This window comes from Dipodomys merriami, unplaced genomic scaffold (assembly GCF_024711535.1).
Source record: "Dipodomys merriami isolate MVZ:Mamm:240054 unplaced genomic scaffold, mDipMer1.0.p SCAF_3, whole genome shotgun sequence".
NCBI lineage: Eukaryota > Metazoa > Chordata > Mammalia > Rodentia > Heteromyidae > Dipodomys > Dipodomys merriami.
Window position 1 is genome coordinate 66628955 of NW_027204492.1, and position 22944 is coordinate 66651898.

At 38.6% G+C, this 22944-nt stretch overlaps 1 non-coding gene across 1 annotated transcript; it reads right to left on the reverse strand.

The window, feature by feature from the left end:
- Positions 1 to 20399: 20399 nt before the first annotated feature.
- Trnaa-ugc (transfer RNA alanine (anticodon UGC)) lies at positions 20400 to 20474 on the reverse strand. The gene has a single exon. It is a non-coding gene; the product is annotated as a tRNA-Ala (tRNA).
- Between the last annotated feature and the right edge of the window lie 2470 nt (positions 20475 to 22944).

Below are 22944 nucleotides of genomic sequence, written 5' to 3' on the forward strand. Positions count from 1 at the left end.
TCTATCACAAAATAGCCCCAGGGAAAAGCTACTGTTTGTTGAAAGGCCTCAACCCTACCCAGAACCTAGCCTCATAACCACATCCCCCTTTTTTGTGACTCTCAAAGCAGACCACCCTCCCAGAAAACTAACCTGGGAGGGGGATCTCAAAATCTTGGGTAAAGCAGAGCATTTTTCTGCCTCTTCCAACCAACCGACTTAAGAAACCAATCAAGCCACAGGACCTCAAGCTGACCAGAGACTACAACAAGAGACTGGTCGCAGACAAAAGGGAGATACAGGATTCCTCCCACTCCTCCCCCCCCCCCAAAAAAAAAAAATCAAAAGACTTTTTTTTCTTTTTTTTTTCTTTTTTTTTTTCTTCTTCTTCTTTTCTTTTTTTTGCTTGTTTTTTGTTTTTTGTTACCTTATATATATATATATATATATATATATATATATAAATTTTTTCCCTTCTAAAACTTTTATTAATCTTTAATTTTTGCCTCTTCTGAAAAAATAATTGTTTTCCAGTAATTTTTTTTTCTCATCTTATAATTTTTATTTTAGGAATACGTGAATGAGAGTTTTCCTTTCTTTTCTTGTCTTCTTTCTCTTTTTCTTTCATTCTTAATTATCTTTTTGTTTTTTATCTAGCTCTACTGAACTTCTGATCTTTTCTTCTCCCTTTCCCATCCTTAAAGCTTTCCACATCTCCTCTATGTCCCTCCCCTTCTCTGAACATATTCACATTCCTCTCTAAATAGACGGTCTTTTAACCTCTATAATAACATTAATTTTTACGTTTCTATTCTTTTTCTGGTCTCTCTTTATTCCCCTTTCCGTCTCTTCTTTTTCTCTCTCTCTCTACTTGCATCCTACCCAACCCATTTCCTGCACTGTGATTAGGACATAGTTAACTCTCCCTGTGCCTCCCCACACCAATCTATTCCTATTTTTTACCCACATCTCTCCCTAATCCTAATAATTTCTGGTTTTCCAAATTCTTTTCTGCGGTTCGAAGTCCTTTAACATATAGTCATTTGATGTTGAATAGATGTATCTGTTGAACTAGATTGTATCTGTAGACTATTGACTGTACAAATGCAAACTTTGGTTGATGGTTGCCTTAAGATAGTGTTCTAGCACAAAACTGGTGCAATCTGTATCTCAAATGGGCCGAGTAAGCCGGAAAAACACAAGAAAAATGGCAAATTCGGGTATCTCAATTCCCAACCTTGATAATCAGGGATTAGAACAGATAAAGAATAATCCAGAGGAGAGTTCCCAAATAGCTCTACAAACACTAATAGCAAACATGATAAATGAGAAGTTTGACAATGTACAAAGGACTCTGTATGAGCGTGATAGGGAGAGAGAGGAGGCATCCCAGAAGTTTATACAGGAACATCATAAGCGTGAGGAAGCTTCTCAAAAACTGATACAGGATTTGCGTGAACAACTTGAGAATACTCAAAGAGAAAGGGAGGAATGGCGTGAGCAGGCAGAGAACACTCAAAGAGAACTGCAGGAATCCCACAGAAGGGAGGAAACTAATCAAAGAGTAATTCACGAATTAAGAGACCAGGTAGAGAATACACAAAGATCACTAAAGACATTCATGGAATCCATTAACAAAGAGCTGAAGGAAGTCAGGGAGACCACAAAGGGAAGGCTGAATGGAACCCAACAGAAGGAATGTGAGTCCAAAGAAACCATAACCAATCAACTAAGTGATTTGAGAACAAACACTGAACACCAAATTAAGGAAGTAAAGAAATTCATACAAGACCTAAAACAGAGCTTCAACAAAGAACTTGAAGCCATCAAAGCTGACCAATTAGAAGGAAAAGAGATAAAAAACAAAGTAGAGAGTCTTGACAGCAGGTTAGACCATGCAGAAGATCGAATCTCAGGGATTGAAGACAGCCTAGATATTATAGAGAAAGAACATACAACCATCCAAGACAAGTCCAAGAAATATGATAGGTCTATCCAACACCTGGAAGACACCATCAGAAGGCCCAATCTAAGGATAATGGGTGTAGAGGAGCACCTAGAAACAGAAGTTAATGGTCTAGGAAATTTGTTTAACAGGATCCTAGCAGAGAACTTCCCAAACATACAAAAAGATAGGCCTATTCAGATACAAGAAGCTTTTAGAACCCCAAATAGACCAGACCAGAATAGGACATCCCACCGTCATATTATAATCCACACAGGATCAACCCAGACCAAGGAAAAGATCCTTAAAGCTGTCAAGGAGAAAAGGTTAATCACCTATAAAGGGAAACCAATTAGAATTACCTCAGATTTCTCACCAGAGACAATCAAAGCAAGAAGAGCCTGGAATGATGTATGCAATGCCCTAAAAACAAACAACTATCAACCAAGAATACTGTACCCAGCTAAACTCTCCTTCATAACTGAAGGCCAAATAAAAACCTTCCATAGCAAAGAAAAATTGAAACAATACATCTCCACCAAACCAGCCCTGCAAAAGATTCTTAAAGATGTCCTACACATAGAAAACCAACAAGAACGCAACAAAGGCCAAGAAACTGCACCCAAACTGAGAATCCAAGAACCTTAGGAAGAACCCAGTTTTCACAGCCCCCAAGAAGGTGGATAACATGGCAGGAACTCCCAAATACCTCTCAGTCCTATCTCTTAATGTTAACGGACTGAACTCTCCAATTAAGCGACATAGACTGTCTAGTTGGATTAAAAAACAAGACCCTTCTATCTGCTGCCTGCAGGAGTCACATCTTGCCCGTAAAAACAAACATATTTTCAAGGTTAAAGGCTGGAACAAAATCTACCAAGCAAACGGCCCTCATAAACAGGCGGGAGTTGCAATCCTAATATCAGATAAAATAGACTTCAAATTAAAATTCGTGAGAAGAGATAAAGAAGGTCGCTACATACTAATTAAAGGATCTCTCCTTCAGGAGGATATTACAATTCTAAATATCTATTCGCCAAACAATGGAGCACCCAAATTTATCAAAGAAACACTACTTTCCCTCAAATCCCAGATAGATCCAAAGACATTAATCGTTGGGGATTTTAACACACCACTCTCCCCACTAGATAGATCAACTCGGCAAAAACTCAACAGAGAAACCGCAGATCTAAACAGCTGCATAGATCAACTAGACTTAACAGACATTTACCGAACATTTCACCCAGCAGCATCAGAATACACGTTCTTCTCAGCAGCACATGGGACGTTTTCTAAAATAGACCACATTTTAGGCCACAAAGCAAACTTGTCTAAATTCAGAAACATTGAAGTTATACCTTGCATTCTCTCTGACCACAAGGGAATAAAATTAGAACTCAACACCAAAAGCCACCAAAGAAAGTCCGGTATCACATGGAGGCTGAACAACACACTGCTGAATCATGAGTGGGTCATGGAAGAGATTAGAAAGGAAATTCAAATGTTCATGCTATTCAACAAAAATGAACACACAAATTACCAGCTCCTCTGGGACACAGCAAAGGCAGTACTCAGAGGCAAGTTTATAGCTCTGAGCTCCTACATCAACAAATTGGAGAGATCGGAAACTAATAATTTAATGACACATCTAAACCTCCTTGAAAAAGAGCAGCAAGATAAACCCCAATCCAGTAGACGGAAAGAAATAATCAAAATTAAATCAGAATTAAATGAATTAGAATCCAAAAAAACTATAGAAAGAATCAACAAAACAAAGAGTTGGTTCTTCGAAAAACTTAACAAAATTGACAGACCCTTAGCAAACCTTATCAGAAAAAGGAGAGAACACACCCAAATTAATAAACTCAGAGATGAGAATGGAAACATCACCACGGAAACAACCAAGATTCAGAACATTATAAGGGAATACTTCTCAAAACTTTATGCTAATAAGTTTGAGAACTTGACAGAAATGGACCTTTTCCTAGCAAATATTGACATGCCAAAACTAAACCAAGATGAGTTAAACCAGCTTAACAGGCCCATATCAAGCATCGAAATAGAAACAGCAATAAGAGACCTCCCAGCTAAGAAAAGTCCAGGACCAGATGGTTTTACAGCGGAATTTTACAAGGCCTTCAAAGCAGAGCTCACACCAATACTCCTCCAACTCTTCAATGAAATTGAAAGAGAAAGCTCACTACCGAACACATTCTATGAAGCCATCATAACCCTCATCCCAAAACCAGGCAGGGACTCATCAAAGAAAGAGAACTATAGACCCATTTCTTTGATGAACATTGATGCAAAACTTCTCAACAAAATTTTGGCCAATCGACTTCAACAATTCATCCAAAAAATCATACACCATGATCAAACAGGATTCATTTCAGGGATGCAAAGCTGGTTCAATATACGCAAATCAATTAATATTATTCATCACATCAACAGGAGCAAGAATAAGAACCACATGGTTATCTCAATAGATGCAGAAAAAGCATTTGACAAGATCCAACACCCCTTTATGATGAAGGTTCTGGAAAAATTAGGAATCCATGGAACATTCCTCAATATAATAAAGGCTGTATATGACAAACCTACAGCCAGCATTATACTCAATGGTGAAAAACTAAAGCCATTTCCTCTTAACTCAGGAACAAGACAAGGATGCCCACTCTCTCCACTTCTCTTCAATCTAGTATTAGAATGCCTAGCTACAGCAATAAGACAAGATGCAGACATAAAGGGGATCCAAATAGGGAAAGAAGAAATAAAACTCTCCCTCTTTGCAGATGACATGATCTTGTATTTAAAGAATCCCATAGACTCCACTCCCAAATTACTCAAGCTGATTCAAAACTTTGGCAAAGTAGCAGGTTATAAAATTAACCCCCAAAAATCAATGGCTTTTCTATATGCCAACAATGAGAAAAGTGTGGCTGAAATTAGGAAAGCAACTCCATTTGTAATAGCCCCACAAAAAATAAAATACCTAGGAATTAACTTAACCAAAGAAGTGAAGGACCTCTATGATGAAAACTTTAAAATCTTGAAAAAGGAAATCAACACAGAACTTAAAAAATGGCAAAACCTCCCATGCTCCTGGATTGGCAAGATTAACATCGTGAAAATGGCAATACTTCCCAAGGCTATCTACAAATTCAACGCGATTCCTATCAAAATTCCACCCTCATTCTTCAAGGAAATAGAGGAGGCAATCCAAAAATTCATATGGAACAATAAAAGACCCCGAATAGCAAAAACGCTCCTCAACGGAAAGAACACTGCTGGAGGAATATCAATACCAAATTTCAAACTCTACTATAAAGCCATAGTAATCAAAACAGCTTGGTATTGGCATAAGAACAGACCTCAGGACCAATGGAATAGAATTGAAAACCCAGAAATGAACCTACAGACCTATAGCCACCTAATCTTCGATAAGGAAGCTAAAACAATAGAATGGAAGAAAGACAGCCTCTTCAGTAAATGGTGCTGGCAAAATTGGTTAACTACATGTAGAAAACTAAAGCTAGATCCTTATATATCACCCTGCACCAGAATCAACTCCAAATGGATCAAAGACCTTGAACTCAAAGCAGACACTCTGAAAACATTACAGGATGGAATAGGAGAAACCCTAGGTCTCCTTGGCTCAGGTCGAAATTTTCTGAATAGAGACCCGGAAGCACAACAAATCAAAGAAAGGTTGGACAAATGGGATTGCATAAGATTGCAGAGCTTCTGCAGGGCAAATGACATAGCTGGCAAGATCAATAGAAAACCCACCGATTGGGAGAAGATCTTTACTAGCCATACAACGGACAAGGGTCTCATATCTAAAATATACTTGGAACTCAAAAAATTAAACCACCCAACAACAAATCCTCAAAGAAACAACTGCCCAATAAATAAGTGGGCGAAAGACTTAAAGAGAAGCTTCTCTGAAGAAGAAAGAAGGATGGCCAATAGACACATGAAGAAATGTTCAACATCCCTAGCCATAAAAGAAATGCAAATCAAAACAACATTGAGATATCACCTCACTCCAGTTAGAACAGCAAAAATCAAGAACTCCAATAACAACAGATGCTGGAGGGGATGTGGACAGAAAGGAACCCTACTTCATTGTTGGTGGGAATGTAAACTTGTTCAACCACTTTGGAAAGCAGTATGGAGGTTCCTCAAAAGACTTCACATAGATCTCCCCTATGATCCAGCAATCCCACTTTTGGGCATTTACCCAAATGTTTACAAACAAGACCACACTAAAGCTACCAGCACAACTATGTTTATTGCAGCATTATTTACCATAGCTAAGATATGGAACCAACCCAGATGCCCCTCAGTAGATGAATGGATCAAGAAAATGTGGTATATATACACAATGGAATTCTATGCCTCCATCAGAAAGAATGATATTTCCCCATTTGTTAGGAAATGGAAAGGTTTGGAAAAAATTATATTAAGTGAAGTAAGCCAGGCCCAAAGAAGCATAGGTCCCATGGTTTCCCTTATTTGCAATATCTAGTATAGGTATGAGTCAAGCGGAAAAGGTCAGATAATGTGATGCTAGGAAAATGAACCCTTAAATATGTATTTTAATGTTTTCGTTTCTTTCATGCATGTATTTCTAATGCATTTATAAGATTATTTCTTTGTTGCTTTGTATGTCCCTCCCCCACAGTGTAACCCCCGTTTTCACTATATTTGATGTCAGTATAACATGTGGAGGAAATGGGGACAAACAAGTCGTTTAAGGATTCAGGTGGACCTGTTGCAACAATGAGAAGTACAAAATGTCATGTCAAAACCAGCTTTACAATGCCGGTGTGGGGGGGGGGGAGGGGGGATAATTGGGTGGGGGGAGGGGGGTAAAATTGGGTGGGGGGAGGGGGGAGGCGGGGAAGGGAAGTGAAGGGTAAACAAAGGAGGAGGCTGCAATGCTTGGTAAGAAATGTATCCATTATCCTGCCCATGTAATTGTAGCCCCTTTGTACAGTATGTTCTCAAATAAAATAAAATACAATTTAAAAAAAAAAAAAAAATTTGCCTCAAGCTATAATGAACAACAGTTCAGTATATATCTTCTCCATCCTCATCTCTTTCTAAACTTCCTTGCCATCCCCAACATTATATGCTCCATCAGTATCAAATTGAATACTGTTTCCAGACTGCACTGTGTCATTTTACATCTTTGCACACACTATTATCTCCATCTAAACTTCTTGCTCTCATCTCCTCACTCAGTCAAATCCAGCTGCCATAGATACAATGATATCCATGGTATTCTAACACCATACATAGATATATGATATCCAATATATGTCTGGGCCATAAAATACTGTTTCATTGTAACAGAGTCTTATATTGTATTGGCTAATTGCCAAGCATAGTTCTAAGAGTCTTCTATATAAGGATTCTTTTAATCTTTAAAACAATCCCATGACCTATAGGTATTATTATTATCATTTTTTTCTTTTTCTTTTTTATTATTATTTCTTAATGAAGTTCAACTTTATTTTTTTAATTAATGTTTTTTATTTTGTTTTGTTTCATGTATTTTTTGTGTTCATACTGGGACTTGAACTCAAGGTTTCACAATCTTCCTTGGCTTTTCCTCTCAAGGCTGGCACTTTACCACTTGAGCCATACTAAGTTCCACCTCTGGCTATTTGCTGGTTAATTGGAGATGAGTTTTACAGACTTTTCTGCTCAAACTGGCTTTGAACTGCAATCCTTAGATCTCAGCTGATGCATCCAGCAATGGGGTGATCAGGTACCTAAATGGTGCATGGTGCTGTATGAGAAAGAAGAGAGGGAAGGAAGGAAGGAATAAAAGAAGGAAGGAAGGAAGGAAGGAAGGAAGGAAGGAAGGAAGGAAGAAAGGAAGGAAGGAAGGAAGGAAGGAAGGAAGGAAGGAAGGAAGGAAGGAAGGAAGGAAAGAAAAAGAAAGAAAGTCAATCTCAGAATTCAAAGTGGGGGTCCCTCCCCCACAGTATAACCCCTGCTTTCACTGTATTTGATGGCGGTATAATTTGTGGAGGAGAAGGGGAAAAATAAGTCGTTTAAATAAGGATACAAGTGGACCTGTTGCAACAATGAGAAGTACAAGTTGTCATGTTGAAAACGAACTTTACAACTTGGGGGGGGGAGGATTGGGTGGGGAGGGAGGGAGATGGGAAGGGATGGGAAGGGGAAACAAAGGAGGAGGCTACAATGCTTGATAAGAAATGTACTCACTATCTTGTCCATGTAATTGTCACCCCTCTGTACAGTATTTTCACAATAAAAAAAGAAAAAAAAAAGAAAAAAAGAAATCAAAGTGGGGGAACAAGAAGTGTCCTCTATCTCTCAGGACAACAGCCTCTGGTTTATCTCTCAGGCAGTTTTTATTATTCAGTATGAATTAGTAGAAAAGGCAGTGTATTTTGTACAGAACCAGTGAAATGTAGTGAATTTCTTTATGAATCAAAAGGTATACACCATACTAGTAGAAAAATAGCCTCAAGCTGGACATAACACTCTTAAGAGTAACCTAGTTATTTTCTTATTTTTGATATTGGATATGACTCAGGGATAAGAGCCAGGGCCACTGTTTTTCTTCACATGCCTCTGTACCTCATCCATCCTTGACATTGTATCTTTTCATTCAGTCAAGTGTACCTTCAGCCTTGCATAGGGAGAACAGTGGTCCTTAACACTCAACCTCCTGAATACCTATGATTAGATGTGAGCCCCAAGTACTCAGCAGTTTTTCTTATTTTACATATAGTGAAAAGAGATTAAATTTCTTTCTTAAGGTCACATACATAGTTTGCATGTCAAAAGCTAAGACAGTAGGTACACATACATACATACACGCACATATGAAACCATGACTATCTCAAACATAAGCAATTCTAGGAAGAGCATGAAGCTTAGAGGCCAAATTTTTTAGCCTGTTTAATCAGACAAGAGTTTTTAATGTGTTTTAAGATTTTCTTATACCAGTTATTTTTTTCCTATTCTGCTATAATATTCATACTGTAGTGGAGAAGATTTAAAACCTCATACATTATAGTTATCTCTATATGATATAACACCCCCTTAACACACACACACACACACACACACACACACACACACACACACACACGCGTGTGTGTGTGTAAGGAACCTGAGTATAGAGGTCCTGATTGGCACCTAGGAGAGGGAGGTTAAAGTCAGCAACACAGTAGAAGAAATTCTTGTTTGCTAACATGGTTCTTAAAAAAGGCACTAGGTCAGTTAGTTTCACAGTACTGAAAAGGAACAGGAAACTACTGAGAATGTTACTTAAGTACGTCTCACGACCACAAGGTATGGAATTCTATACAGAGTACAGTATTAAGCAGTTCCACAGCATCCAAAGATACATTTATATACACCAGGCCTCCTTGATGGTGAGGTGAGGTGATGTGGGTGAAATAATATAAAAAACAATGTCTAAGCTGGGTGGCAATGGCTCACTCCTGTAATCCTAGCTACTTAGGAGGCTGAGATCTGAGGATGACAGTTGAAAGCCAGCCCAGGCGGGAAAATCTATGAGATTCCCATCTCCAGTTAAGCACCAAAAAAAAAAAAAAAAAAAACAAAACAAAAAAAAAAAAAACTGGCAAGGAGCTGAATCTCAAGTGGTAGAGCACTAGCCTTGAGCAAAAAAAAAAAGCTCAAGGACATCACCTAGACCCTCAATTCAAGCCCTAGGACCTTCACAAAACAAAAGCAAAACATAAAACCATATAGAAGCTAGATAGGATACCATGATTACAGTATGCCATTCCCAGGGAAAGACAGAATAAACTAGGCAGGGTAATAATTTAAAAATGTAAAGAGAAATGGGAGGTAAATTTTGGTCCACTAGCATTCTAGAGTAAAAAGGGGACAGACTGAGTGCTTCAGGCTATGTTCAAACTTCGCCTTATTTTGTAGCTTATTAATTCATTGATTTTTTTTCTTTCCATCCTCACCTAGGTTTGTAGATTTGAAAACACTTCCTAACAATTATCTGATTTGCTATCCTGGCCTTACTGTCTTTATAATACTTCTGTTGCCACACCATCATTCCTTCCTATCCCATCAGTAAGCTCACTTTATCCCTGCTTCTCAAGGAGGAATTGTGTGCTCAGAGGGATAAGTGGGCACCAAAGAACTGACACCCGAATTCAAAATGGAAAACCCAGTAGCAAAGGAGAGCCTAGGAAAATATAGAAATTGAAGCAAGTATATGAGATTTGGCAAGTATAAGTTAGCATGATCCATACTTAGTAATAGAACTGTTGGATCACATAGTAATGCAATTCTTTATTTTTTTTTAATTTGTAATTAACTTAAGGCCTTGAATCTTGCTAGGCAGGCACTCCACCACTTGAATCATCAGCCCCTTTTAACATTGTCTATTTTCAGGGTAGAAACTCACTTTATGCCTAGATTGGCCTAGGCCATGATCTTCTTACTTGAACTTCTCCATATAAGTGTGGGTGACACGCATACACCACTGCACCTAGCCATTGGTAGAGGAGTCTTGTGAACTTTTATGCCCAGGCTATTCTCAATGTCTGATCACTATCATAATGATTTCCATAATGGTTATATCAAAGTACAGGCTTTTCTGCCCCTGTTGGCTTTAAACTGTGATTCACAGATACCAACCTCCTCAGTAGCTAGGATTACAGGTGTTGAGTTGCCTGCTCCCAGGTAAGGTCACAGATGAGAGAAACTTCCACACATGAGAGAATTTTCCCCATATGAGAGGAAATACTTAGTAGCTGATTTTCTGTATTTAGCTTCATTGGCTTAACATGTTGTTTTCAATTTCCATCTCTTTTTCTACAAATGATGTGATTTCATTCTTCCTCATGGACAAATAACAGTCTATTGCATATGCACATGTATTTACATACCATATTTTTATCTAGTCATATATTGTTCTATTGATGAAGGCTTCAGGGTGATTTCACAACTTAACTATTGTGAATAGTGCTACAGGCATCTCTTTTGAATACTACTTTGTTTCTTTTGGATAATATGTCAAAGAGTGATATAGCTTGATCATATGGTAGTTCTATTTTCATATTTCAAAGAACCTCTACAGCATATGTAGTAATTTATTTCCATCTTAACAATGGATAAGAATCATTGCCAGCATTTATTATTTTTATAACAACCACAACCATTCAAATAAATGAGACGTGATGTCTCATATATCATTATGGTTTTCCACAAAGGAAAATACAAAATTTCTTCTGATGATAAGTAATGTTGACCACCTTTTCATATAATTGTTAATCAGTTCTATGTCTGTTTTGGAAAATGTATACTCTGGCTCTTAGCTTATTTTAAGGGTTTTTTTTTTCAGTTTTAGTTATGTGTTGATTGCTATTTAGTTGCAGGAGCTCTTTGTATATCCTATAAATAAACACTTGATAAGTGCGCAATTAATAAATATTTTCTCACATTCAAAGAAAGGGAAGACTACTTACCCTTAACTACTCTACTATCTTATACTTCTAAAGAAGAACAAAATAGATGCCCTCCATTGTTTTGATTTGTGATCAATTCTATCTAATCTAATCTCAACCCTAAATGTCATACCTTAGTTTCAAATCATAAGACTAGCATTCTTCTGTGGTCTACCCCAGCCAATGTAGAAGGAATCTAGTAATTCTGACTGATTTGTGACACTGGCAAAAATTATTCCTTCTGTGAAATGACAAATGAGAGGAAGTATTCAGTTATGTTAGAATAAGAATTGGATATATGTTAAGTATACTTATGGATCATTCTTACCTACTGTCTTATTTGAGCTTCAATTTTCTGGTTCAACATAGCTCCTAAAACCTCACACCCCATAGGTTCTCACACCCAGTGCTCTCACTTGGACATACAGGGAATGACCAATATAAGAGAATTAAAGGAATTAGAATCAGGAATATCTTTTGGCTGACCAGAGTGGAGATGAGAGAAAGTGAAGGACATAGGTGGGACATAGGTAGGTCCCAGATTTAGCACTTGCATTTCTAGTAAATGAATGATACCATTCACCTACATAAATTGAAGGAGCAGATTGGAGGAAGTCAGTTAGGACAGGTTCACTTGAAGTTATTGAAACCAGGTAGAAATATTCAAGTAGCAGGTCTAGAGTTCAGGAAAGGCCTGATAAAAGTTTTGGGGGAGACATTAGCACATAAGTAGCAAATAAAACCTTTTTCTAATTAATGTTCATGTACTTATTCAACAATAACTGCTTCGTGAATTTTTTTATTGAACCCTATAAGAACCAGTCTTGGGGGCTGGGAAGGTGGCTCAGTGGTAGAGCGCTTCCCTTGCATGCCTGAGGCCCTGGGTTCAATTCCTCAGCACCACATAAGCAAAAAGAAAAAAAAGCTGGAAGTGGCACTGTGGCTCAAGTGGTAGAGCGCTAGCCTTAAGCTGAAGAGCTGAGGGACAGCGCCCAGGCCCAGAGTTCAAGCCCCACGACTGACCAAAAAAAAAAAAAAAGAACCAGTCTGTGAGCAGGGAACTGAATATTATTTCTAATGAGATAATAATCTGCTCTTTCATACCTAGTAGAAGATCTGTTGCAAATTTAATTATAAGACATCATGAAAAAAAGCAAAAAATATGAGCAGAGAGATACAAGACACAGAAGCAATACGTTCAAAAGAATGGCTATCTACAACTTTGGAGATCACAAAAAAATTGTTAGAGAAAGGCCGTGGTAGTTGGACATTGGATGATACATTAAATTTTGACTGAGGAGCCGGACATTGGTGGCTTATGCATATAATCCTAGCTACTCAAGAGGCTGAGACCTGAGGATCATGGTTTGAAGCCAACCCAGGCAATTCAGTCTGAGAGACTCTTATCTCCAATAAACTATTAAAGAAAGCCTGAAATGGATCTGTGGGCCAAGTGGTTGAGCCCCAGTCTTGAGCAAAAAAAAAAAAAAATTAAGGGACAGTGTCCAGGCCCTGAGTTCAAGCCCAGTACCAGCACACACAGGCAAAGGAGAGAGCTAAGAGGATCTGCAGAAGATGGCAGAGGAGAGGATGGGGACTAGGCAAGCCCTCCCATAGAAACCAGTATTAGTATCCCAGTGGATAATCTAAAGCTAGAGAGACACACCAAGTGTGTTATCATAGTACAGAGAGTTTGGCCAGAGAGGAAAAACTCAGGCAGCTTAGTTAAGGACACAGATTTGAGCATCCCTGGTTCTCAGTGGCAGCAGTGGTGGCGGCTGACATATCTGACAGAGAGAGCCTGGGACAAAGGTGCCAGAGGTGGTGGGAGAGCTGATGCTATTCACTGCCAGCAAGAACAGACAAGAAGCAGAAATCTCCATTTGGATGACCACAGACAGTAGTAGACCGTGGATGTGGATGTCCAGATACCAAAGGAAAGCTGTGAGTACGCCCAAGACATCCTCACTCCTTCTCACATAGCAGCGGTGGGAAGGTAGCCCCGCCCCCACCACTGGAGAAAAACTCCATCTTTGATACTGACACAGACCCAGGTAGAGCAGCTAGCTCAACTCAGGCCCGGGAAGACAATAGGAGCCATTCAACAGGTCAAAAGGATTTAAGGATTTGACTTGCAGCAGGGCTCAGCTCCACCCCTGGGGAGAGTTGCCCCTTGCAAGCAGAGGCAGCTCTGCATGGGCCTTGCAAACTCTTCTTAGTGGGTCCAGAGGCTACCCTACCCAGCTGCTGCACAGGAAGCAACTCCAGCCTTAGAGCAATAGGAAACATGTTGCACATAAATCCTGAGACTGGCTCCAGGCTGGGCTGATGAGTCTCCTAGCAGCTAGCCCATCAGGGCAAAGCTACTGACTGCTGAGAGGCCACAGTCCTACCTACAACCTAGCACCACTCAGAGCAACTCCAAGCTAGAGGAAACAGCCACCTTGCTTATTTGTGATACTCAAAGTAGATCACACTCCCACTGAACTAGCCTGGGAGGAAGGACTTAAACTCCAGGGTAAGGCAGAGCTTCCTTCAGCCTGCTCAAACAAACTGATTTAAGAAACCAACCAAGTCACAGAAAAGCCAAACATCACAAGCAAACCAGAGAATCCACCACCAAGAGACTGGTTACAGACACAAGGGAGACACAATATCTGCCCTTCCTCCCCTGAAAAAAATTCAAAGAACTTTTTTCTACCTATTTTTTTAAAAAAACTGTTGTCTATTTTTTCATTTTCAATTTGTTTGTTTTTTGTTTCTGTTTTTTCTTTTGTTGTTCTTGTTTCTTTTTTCACTTTTAAAAATGTTGTTTTTATAGTCTTTTCCATTTTAGTCCTTTTAAGTTTTTTGGTTTTTTTTTTTGCTTTACTTAATTGCTGTTTTGTTCATCCCCAGATATATACCTGTCTTTGATTATTAGACTGTAACCTTTATTGTGTGCACACTTAATTCAGATATTGATTTCTCAATTCACAAACTCCCAGCCTTAACTCTTTATACTTTTATAATTTTTAACTGTTTCATTTTAAATTTTTTTTATTGTTCCTTTTTCATTATCTCTTCTCTCCTTTCCTGCTATCACTGCCCTTTCTCTGAATCACTCACTCACTTTCCCTCTGTACATTCTTCCAATCTTATTTTCTCCTCACATTTCTCCCTAAACCTATTAATTTCTGGTCTGCTGACCCCTTCCTTGATTTTTCTTTTTCTTTTTTTTTTGGAGGAGGTCCGGTCATGGGGCCTGAACTCTGGGCCTGGGCGCTGTCCCTCAGCTCTTCAGCTCAAGGCTAGCGCTCTACCACTTGAGCTAGAGTGTCACTTCCGGCTTTTTTCTTCTTGCTTATGTGGTGCTGAAGAATCGAACCCAGGGCCTCAGGCATGCAAGGCAAGCACTCTACCACTGAGCCACCTTCCCAGCTCCTCCTTGATTTTTCTTAGTCCATTGATCCCTAGCTGTTTGTTGTTGAAGTAGATTGTATCTGTTGAACTAGATTGTACCTATACCCACTTTGACTGGATCAAACACTGTAAAACTACAGGGCTCTCATTGATACTTGTTGTAAAACAGTGTTATAGCTCAGAACGGTTTGGCTATCATCCCCAAATGGGCAGAATAACCAAAAACAGAAGAAAAATGGCAATCACAGGTATCCAAACTCATGCTCATGACAATCAGGCAACAGAGCAGTCAATGAATAACCTAGAGGAGAGTTCCCAAAATGCTCTACAAACACTATTGGTAACATGATGAATGAAAAGCTTGAAAGCCTGCAAAAGTCTCACTGTGAGCGGGATAGGGAATTGCATGAGCATGATGAGGCTGACCAAAGATTAATAGAGGAATTGCATGAGTGGGAAGAGAATAGATTAATAGAGGCATTGATGGAAACCACAGAGAGACAGCTGGGGGAATACAGGGAGGCCACAAAGGGAATGCTGAATGAAGCCCGACAGAAGTAAAGTGAGTCCAATGAAATCATAACCAATAAACTAAGGGATTTGAGAATGAACACTGAAAACCAAATTAAGCAAGTAAAGAAGTCCATACAAGATCTAATACAAAGCTTTAACAAAGAATTTGAAACCATCAACTGTGATCAATTAGAAGGAAAGGAAATAAAAAAAAACAAAGGAGAAAGTCTTGACAGTAGGTTAGACCATGCAGAGGATCGAAACTCTGGGATTGAAGACAGCCTAGATATTATAGAGAAAGAACAGAACAACTACTAAAGGCAAATCCAAGAAATATGATAGATCCATTCAACATCTAGAAGACACCATCAGAAGGCCTAATTTGAGGATAATAGGTGTAGAACAGCACCTGAAGACAGAAGTTAATGGTCTGGGAAATTTATTTAACAGGATTCTAGAAAAGAAATTCCCAAACATGCAAAAAGATAGGCCTATTCAGATACAAAAAGCCTTTAGAACCCCAAACATATCAGACCAGAACAGGACATCCCACTGTCACATTATTATCCACAGAGGATCAATTCAGACCAAGGAAAGGATGCTTAAAGTTGTCAAGGAGAAAAGATCAATCACCTATAAAGAGAAATCAATCAGAATAACTTCAGATTTCTCAGAGGAGACAATTCAAACAAGAAGAGCCTGGAATGATGTATTCCACAGACTAAAGACAAACAATTATCAACCAAGAATACTGTATTCAGCTAAACTCTCCTTCATAACTGAAGGTCAAATAAGAACCATCCACAGCAAAGAAAAATGGAAACAATATATCTTCAGCAAACCAGCCCCACAAAAGATACTTAAAGATATCTTACACATAAAAAACGAACAAGAGCACAATAAAGGCCAAGAAACATCCCCCAAACAGAGAATCCAAGAAGCATAGGAAGAATCCAGCTGGCACAGCCCCCCAAGAAGGTGGTTAACATAGCAGGAACTACCAAACACCTTTCAGTCCTACCTCTCAATATTAATGGACTTAACTGTCCAATTAAGTGACATAGACTGTCTAGTTGGATCAAAAGCAAGATCCTTCTATCTGTTGCCTTCAAGAGTGACACAGCTTGCCTACAAAAACAAACATATTCTGAAAGTGAATGTCTGGAATAAAATCTACCAAGCAAACAGCCTCCTTAAACAGGAGGGAGTTGCAATCCAAATATCAGATAAAATAGACTTCAAATTAAAATTAGCCAGAAGAGATAAAGAAGGTCGTTACATACTAATTAAGGGATCTCTCCTTCAGGAGGATATTACAATTCTAAATATCTATTCGCCAAATAAAGGAGCACCCAAATTTATCCAAGAAACACTACTTTCCCTCAAATTTCACATAGATCCAAAGACATTAATTGTTGGGGACTTTAACACACCAGTATCCCTGCTGGATATGTCTACCCAGCAAAAACTCAACAGAGAAACCTGGGGATATGTCTACCCAGCAAAAACTCAACAGAGAAACCTTAGACCTAAACAACTGTATAGATCAAATAGCCTTAACAGAGATCTCCTGAATATTTCACCCAGCAGCATCAGAATACATGTTCTTCTCAGCAGCACATGGAACATTCTCCAAAATAGACCACATATTAGGTCACAAAGCAAATTTGTCCAAATTCAGAAACATTGAAATTATGCCCTACATTCTCTCAGACCACAAGGGAATAAAATTAGAACTCAACGCCAAAAGCCACGAAAGAAAGTCCTGTAACACATGGAGGCTGAACAACACACTGTTGAACCACCAGTGAGTCATAGAAGAGATTAGAAAGGAAATTCAAATGTTCATGATATTTAACAAAAATGAACACACAAATCACCGGCTCCTCTGGGACACAGCCAAGGCAGTACTTAGAGGCAAGTTTATAGCTCTGAGTTCCTACATCAACGAATTGGAGAGATCTGAAACCAACAATTTAAGAAGGCACCTGAAAATGAGCAACACGCTAAACCCCAATTCAGTAGACTGAAAGAAATAATAAAAATGAAATCAGAATTAAATGAATTAGAGTTTAAAAAAAGCCATAGAAAGAATCAACAAAAGAAAGAGTTGGTTCTTCGAAAAAATTACCAAAATTCATAGACCATACAAAATCTTATTAGAAAAAGAAGAGAACATACACATTTAAACAAACCCAGCGATGAAAATGGTAACATCACCACAGAAAGAACCCAGATTCAGAACATTTTAAGGGAATACTTCTGAAAACTTTATGCGAATAAGCTTGAGAATCTGGAAGAAATGGGCGAATTGGTAGCAAATGTTGACATGCCCAAACTAAATCAAGATGAGATAAAATTAACGCCCCATATCAAGCATCGAAATATAAACAACAATAAGAGACCTGCCACCCAAGAAAAGGCCAGGACTGGATGGATTTACACCTGAATTCTACAAGGCCTTCAAAGCAGTACTAACACCAATAGTCCTTCAACTCTTCAATCCCATTGAAAGTGAAAGTGTACTATAAAACATTCTATGAATCCATCATAACCCTCATACCCAAACCAGGCAGGGACTCATCAAACAAAGAGAATTATAGACACATTTTTTTAAATTGTGAAAATACCATACAGAGGGGTTACAATTACATAGGCAAGGTAATGAGTACATTTCTTATCAAGCATTGTTGCCTCCTCCTTTGTTTCCCCTTCCCATCCCTTCCCATATCCCCCGTCCCCCCACCAAAGTAGTAAAGTTCATTTTTTCTTTTTTTTTTCCTTTTTTTATTGTGAGAATACTGTACAGAAGGGTTACAATTACATGGGCAAGATAATGAGTACATTTCTTATCAAGCATTATGGCTTCCTCCTTTGTTTCCCCTTCCCATCCCATCCTCCCCCTCCACCTAACCCTCCTCCCCCGCCTACCAAAGTTGTAAAGTTCATTTTTGACATAACGACTTGTACGTCTCGTTGTTGCAATGGGTCCACCTGTATCCTTATTTAAACAATTTGTTTTTTCCTTTCCCTTCCACAAAGTATAACAACATCAAATACAGTGAAAACAGGGGTTATACCATGCGGGAGGGACATACAAAGCAACAAAGAAATCATCTTATGCATATGTTTGAAACCATCAGAAGAAAGAAAAAAACATTTGAATCCTTATCTTGGGGTTCATTTCACCTAACATCAACTTATCTGACCATTTCTGTTCGTTTCAGACATATACTAGTTATTGCAAATAAGGGAAGCATATGTTTCTTTGGGCCTGGCTTACTTCACTTCATATAATTTTTCCAAGTCTTTCCATTTCCTAACAAATGAGGCAATGTCATTCTTTCTGATGGACACATAGAATTCCATTGTATATATATATATATATATACCACATTTTCTTGATCCATTCATCTACTGAGGGACATCTGGATGGTTCCATATCTTAGCTATGGTAAATTATGCTACAATATACATAGTTGTGCTGTTAGCTTTAGTATGGTCTTGTGTGTGACCATTTGGGTAAATGCCCAAAAGTGGGATTGCTTGGTCAGAGGGGAGCTCTACGTGGAGTCTTTTGGGGAACCTCCATACTGCTTTCCAAAGTGGTTGAACAAGTTTACACTCCCACTAACAATGCAGTAAGGTTCCCTTCTGTCCACATCCCCTCCAACATCTGTTGTTATTAGAGTTCATGATTATAGCCATTCTAACTGGGGTGAGGTGGTATCTCAATGTTGTTTTGAATTGCATTTCTTTTATGGCTAGGGAAGTTGACCATTTCTTCATGTGTCTATTGGCCATCCTTCTTTCCTCTGCAGAGAAGTTTCTCTGTGAGTCTTTAGCCCACTTATTTATTGGGCACTTGTTTCTTTGAGGATTTGTTGTTGGGTGATGTAATTTTTGAGTTCCAGGTATAGTTTAGATATGAGACACTTGTCCGTTGTATGACTAATGGAGATCTTCTCCCAATCCAGGGGCTTTCTATTGATCTTGCTAGCTATGTCCTTTGCCATGCAAAAGATCTGCAATTTCATGCAGTGACATTTGTCCAACCTTTCTTTGATTTGTTGTGTTTCTGGGTCTCTTTTAAGAAAATTTCAGCCTGTGCCAAGGAGACCTATGGTTTCTCCTATTCCACCCTATAATGTTTTCAGAGTTTCTGCTTTGACTCTGAGGTCTTTGACCCATTAGGAGTTGATTCTGGTACAGGGTGATATATAAGGATCTCGCTTTAGTTTTCTATAAATGATTAACCAATTTTGCCAGCACCATTTACTGAAGAGGCTTTCTTCTGTTCTATGTTTTTAGCTCCTTTATGGAAGATTAGATGGCTATAGGTCTGTAGGTTCATTTTTGTGTTTTCAATTCTATTCCATTAGTCCTGAGGTCTGTTCTTGTGCCAGTACCAAGCTGTTTTGATTAGTTTAGCTTTGTGGTAGAGTTTGAAATTTGGTATTGATATTCCTCCAGCAGTGTTCTTTCTGTTAACGATTGTTTTTGCTATTCGGAGTTTTTATTGTTCCATATGAATTTTTGAATTGCCTCTTCTATTTCCTTGAAGAATGAGGTTGAAATATTGATAGGTATCACATTGAATTTGCAGATAGCCTTGGGAAGTATTGCCTTTTTCACGATGTTGATCCTTCTAATCCAGGAGCATGGGAGGTTTTTCCACTTTCTAAGTTCTGTTTTGATGTCCTTTTTCAGGTTTTTAAAGGTTTCATCATAGAGGTCCTTCACTTCTTTGGTTAAGTTAATTCCTAGGTATTTGAGTTTTTGTTGGGCTATTACGAATGGAGTTGCTTTCCTGATTTCAGCCACGCTTTTCTCATTGTTGGCATACAGAAAAGCCATTGATTTTTGAGGGTTAATTTTATACCCTGCTAATTTGCCAAAGATGTGAATCAGCTTGAGTAATTTGGGAGTGGAGTCCGTGGGATTCTTTTTTTTTGTTATTTTGCCGCTCATGGGGCCTGAACTCTGGGCCTGGGCGCTGTCCCTCAGCTCTTCAGCTCAAGGCTAGCGCTCTACCACTGGAGCCACAGCACCACTTCTGGCTTTTTCTGTTTATGTGGTGCTGTGCTGAGGAATCGAACCCAGGGCCTCATGCTTGCAAGGCATGCACTCTACCACTGAGCTACCTTCCCAGCCCCGGTGGGATTCTTTAAATACAAGATCATGTCATCTGCAAAGAGGGAGAGTTTTACTTCATCTTTCCCTATTCGGATCCCTTTTTATTTGCATTTTGTCTTATTGCTGTAGCTAGGCATTCTAATACTAAATTGAAGAGAAGTGGAGAGAGTGTACATCCATGTGTCTTTCCTGAGTTAAGAGGAAATGGCTTTAGTTTTTCACCATTAAGTATAATGCTGGCTGTAAATTTGTCATATACAGCCTTTATTGTATTGAGGAATGTTCCATGTATCCCTAATTTTTCCAGAACCTTCATCATAAAGGAGTGTTGCATCTTTTCAAATGCTTTTTCTGCATCTATTGAGATAACCATGTGGTTTTTATCCTTGCTCTTGTTGATGTGATGAATTATGTTAAGTGATATGCATATATTGAACCAGCTTTGAATCCCTGAAATGAATCCTGTTTGAACGTGGTGTATGATTTTTTGGGATGAATTCTTGAAGTTGATTGGCCAAAATTTTGTTGAGAAGTTTTGCATCAATGTTCATCAAAGAAATGGGTCCCTTTCTTTGATGATTCCCTGCCTGGTTTTGGGATGAGGGACATGATGGCTTCCTAGAATGAGTTCAGTAGTGAACTTTCTCTTTCAATTTCATTGAAGAGCTGGAGGAGTATTAGTGTTAGCTCTGCTCTGAAGGCATTGTAGAATTCCACTGTAAATCCATCTGGTCCTGAGATTTTCTTAGAAGGGAGGTCTCTTATTGTTGTTTCTATTTCAATGCATGATATGGGCCTGTTAAGATGGTTTAACTCATCTTGGTTTAGTTTCAGCATATGTATATTTGCTAGGAAAAGGTCCATTTCTGCCAAGTTCTCAAACTTATTATCATAAAGCTTTGAGAAGTATTCTCTTATAATATTCTGAATCTTGGTTGTTTCTGTGGTGATGTTTCCATTCCCATCTCTGAGTTTATTTATTTGGGTGTGTTCTTTTCTTTTTCTGATAAGATAAGGGTCTGTCAATTTTTTAAATTTTTTCAAAGAACCAACCCTTTGTTTCATTGATTCTTTCTATGTTGTTTTTTTTTTTTTTGGATTCTAATTTGTTAAATTCTGATTTTAGTTTTAGTTATTTCTTTCCATCTACTGGATTGGGGTTTATCTTGCTGCTCTTTTTCAAGGAAATTCAGATGTCTCATTAAATTGCTGGTTTCAGCTCTCTCCAATTTGTTGATGTAGGAACTCAGAGCTATAAACTTGCCTCTGAGTACTGCCTTTGCTGTGTCCCAGAGGAGCTGGTAATTTGTGTGTTCATTTTTGTTGAATATCATGAACATTTGAATTTCCTTTCTAATCTCTTCCATGACCCACTGGTGATTCAACAGTGTGTTGTTCAGCCTCCATGTGTTACACGACTTTCTTTCGTGGCTTTTGGCGTTGAGTTCTAATTTTATTCCCTTGTGGTCTGAGAGAATGCCAGGTATAGTTTCAATGTTTCTGAATTTGGACAAGTTTGCTTTATGACCTAAAATGTGGTCTATTTTGGAAAATGTTCCATGTGCTGCTGAGAAAAACGTGTATTCTGATGCTGCTGGGTGAAATATTCGGTAGATGTCTGTTAAATCCTGTTGATCTATGCAGTTGTTTAGATCTGCAGTTTCTCTGTTGAGTTTTTGCAGAGTTGATCTATCTAGTGGGGATAGTGGTTTGTTAAAGTCCCCAACAATTAATGTCTTTGGATCTATGTGAGCTTTGAGGAAAAGTAGTGTTTCTTGGATAAATTTGGGTGCTCCTTGTTTGCTGAATAGATATTTAGAATTGTAATATCCTCCTGAAGGAGAGATCTGTTAATTAGTATGTAGCGACCTTCTTTATCTCTTCTCTCATAAACAGGCAACTCTTGCCTGTTTATGGGGGCCATTTGCTTGATAGATTTTGTTCCAGCCTTTCACTTTCAAAATGTGTTTGTTTTTATGGGCAAAGTGTGACTCCTGAAGGCAGCAGATAGAAGGCTCTTGCTTTTTAATCCAACTAGACAGTCTATGTCACTTAATTGGAGATTTACATCCGTTAATGTTGAGAGTTAGGACTGAGAGGTGTTTGGTAGTTCCTGCCATTTTATCCACCTTCTTGGGGGCTACAACTGACTTCTTCCTATGGTTCTTGGATTCTCAGTTTAGGGATGCTTCTTGGCCTTAATTGTGGTCTTGTTGGTTTTCTATGTGTAGGACATCTTTAACTATCTTTTGTAGGGCTGGTTTGGTGGAGATACATTGTTTCAGTTTTTCTTTGCTAGGGAAGGTTTTTATTTGACCTTCGGTTATGAAGGAGAGTTTAGCTGCGCACAGTATTCTTGGTTGATAGTTGTTTGTCTTTAGGGCATGGCATACATCATTCCAGGCTCTTCTTGCTTTAATTTTCTCTGCTGAGAAATTTGAGGTCATTCTAATTGGTTTCCCTTTATAGGTGATTGATCTTTTCTCC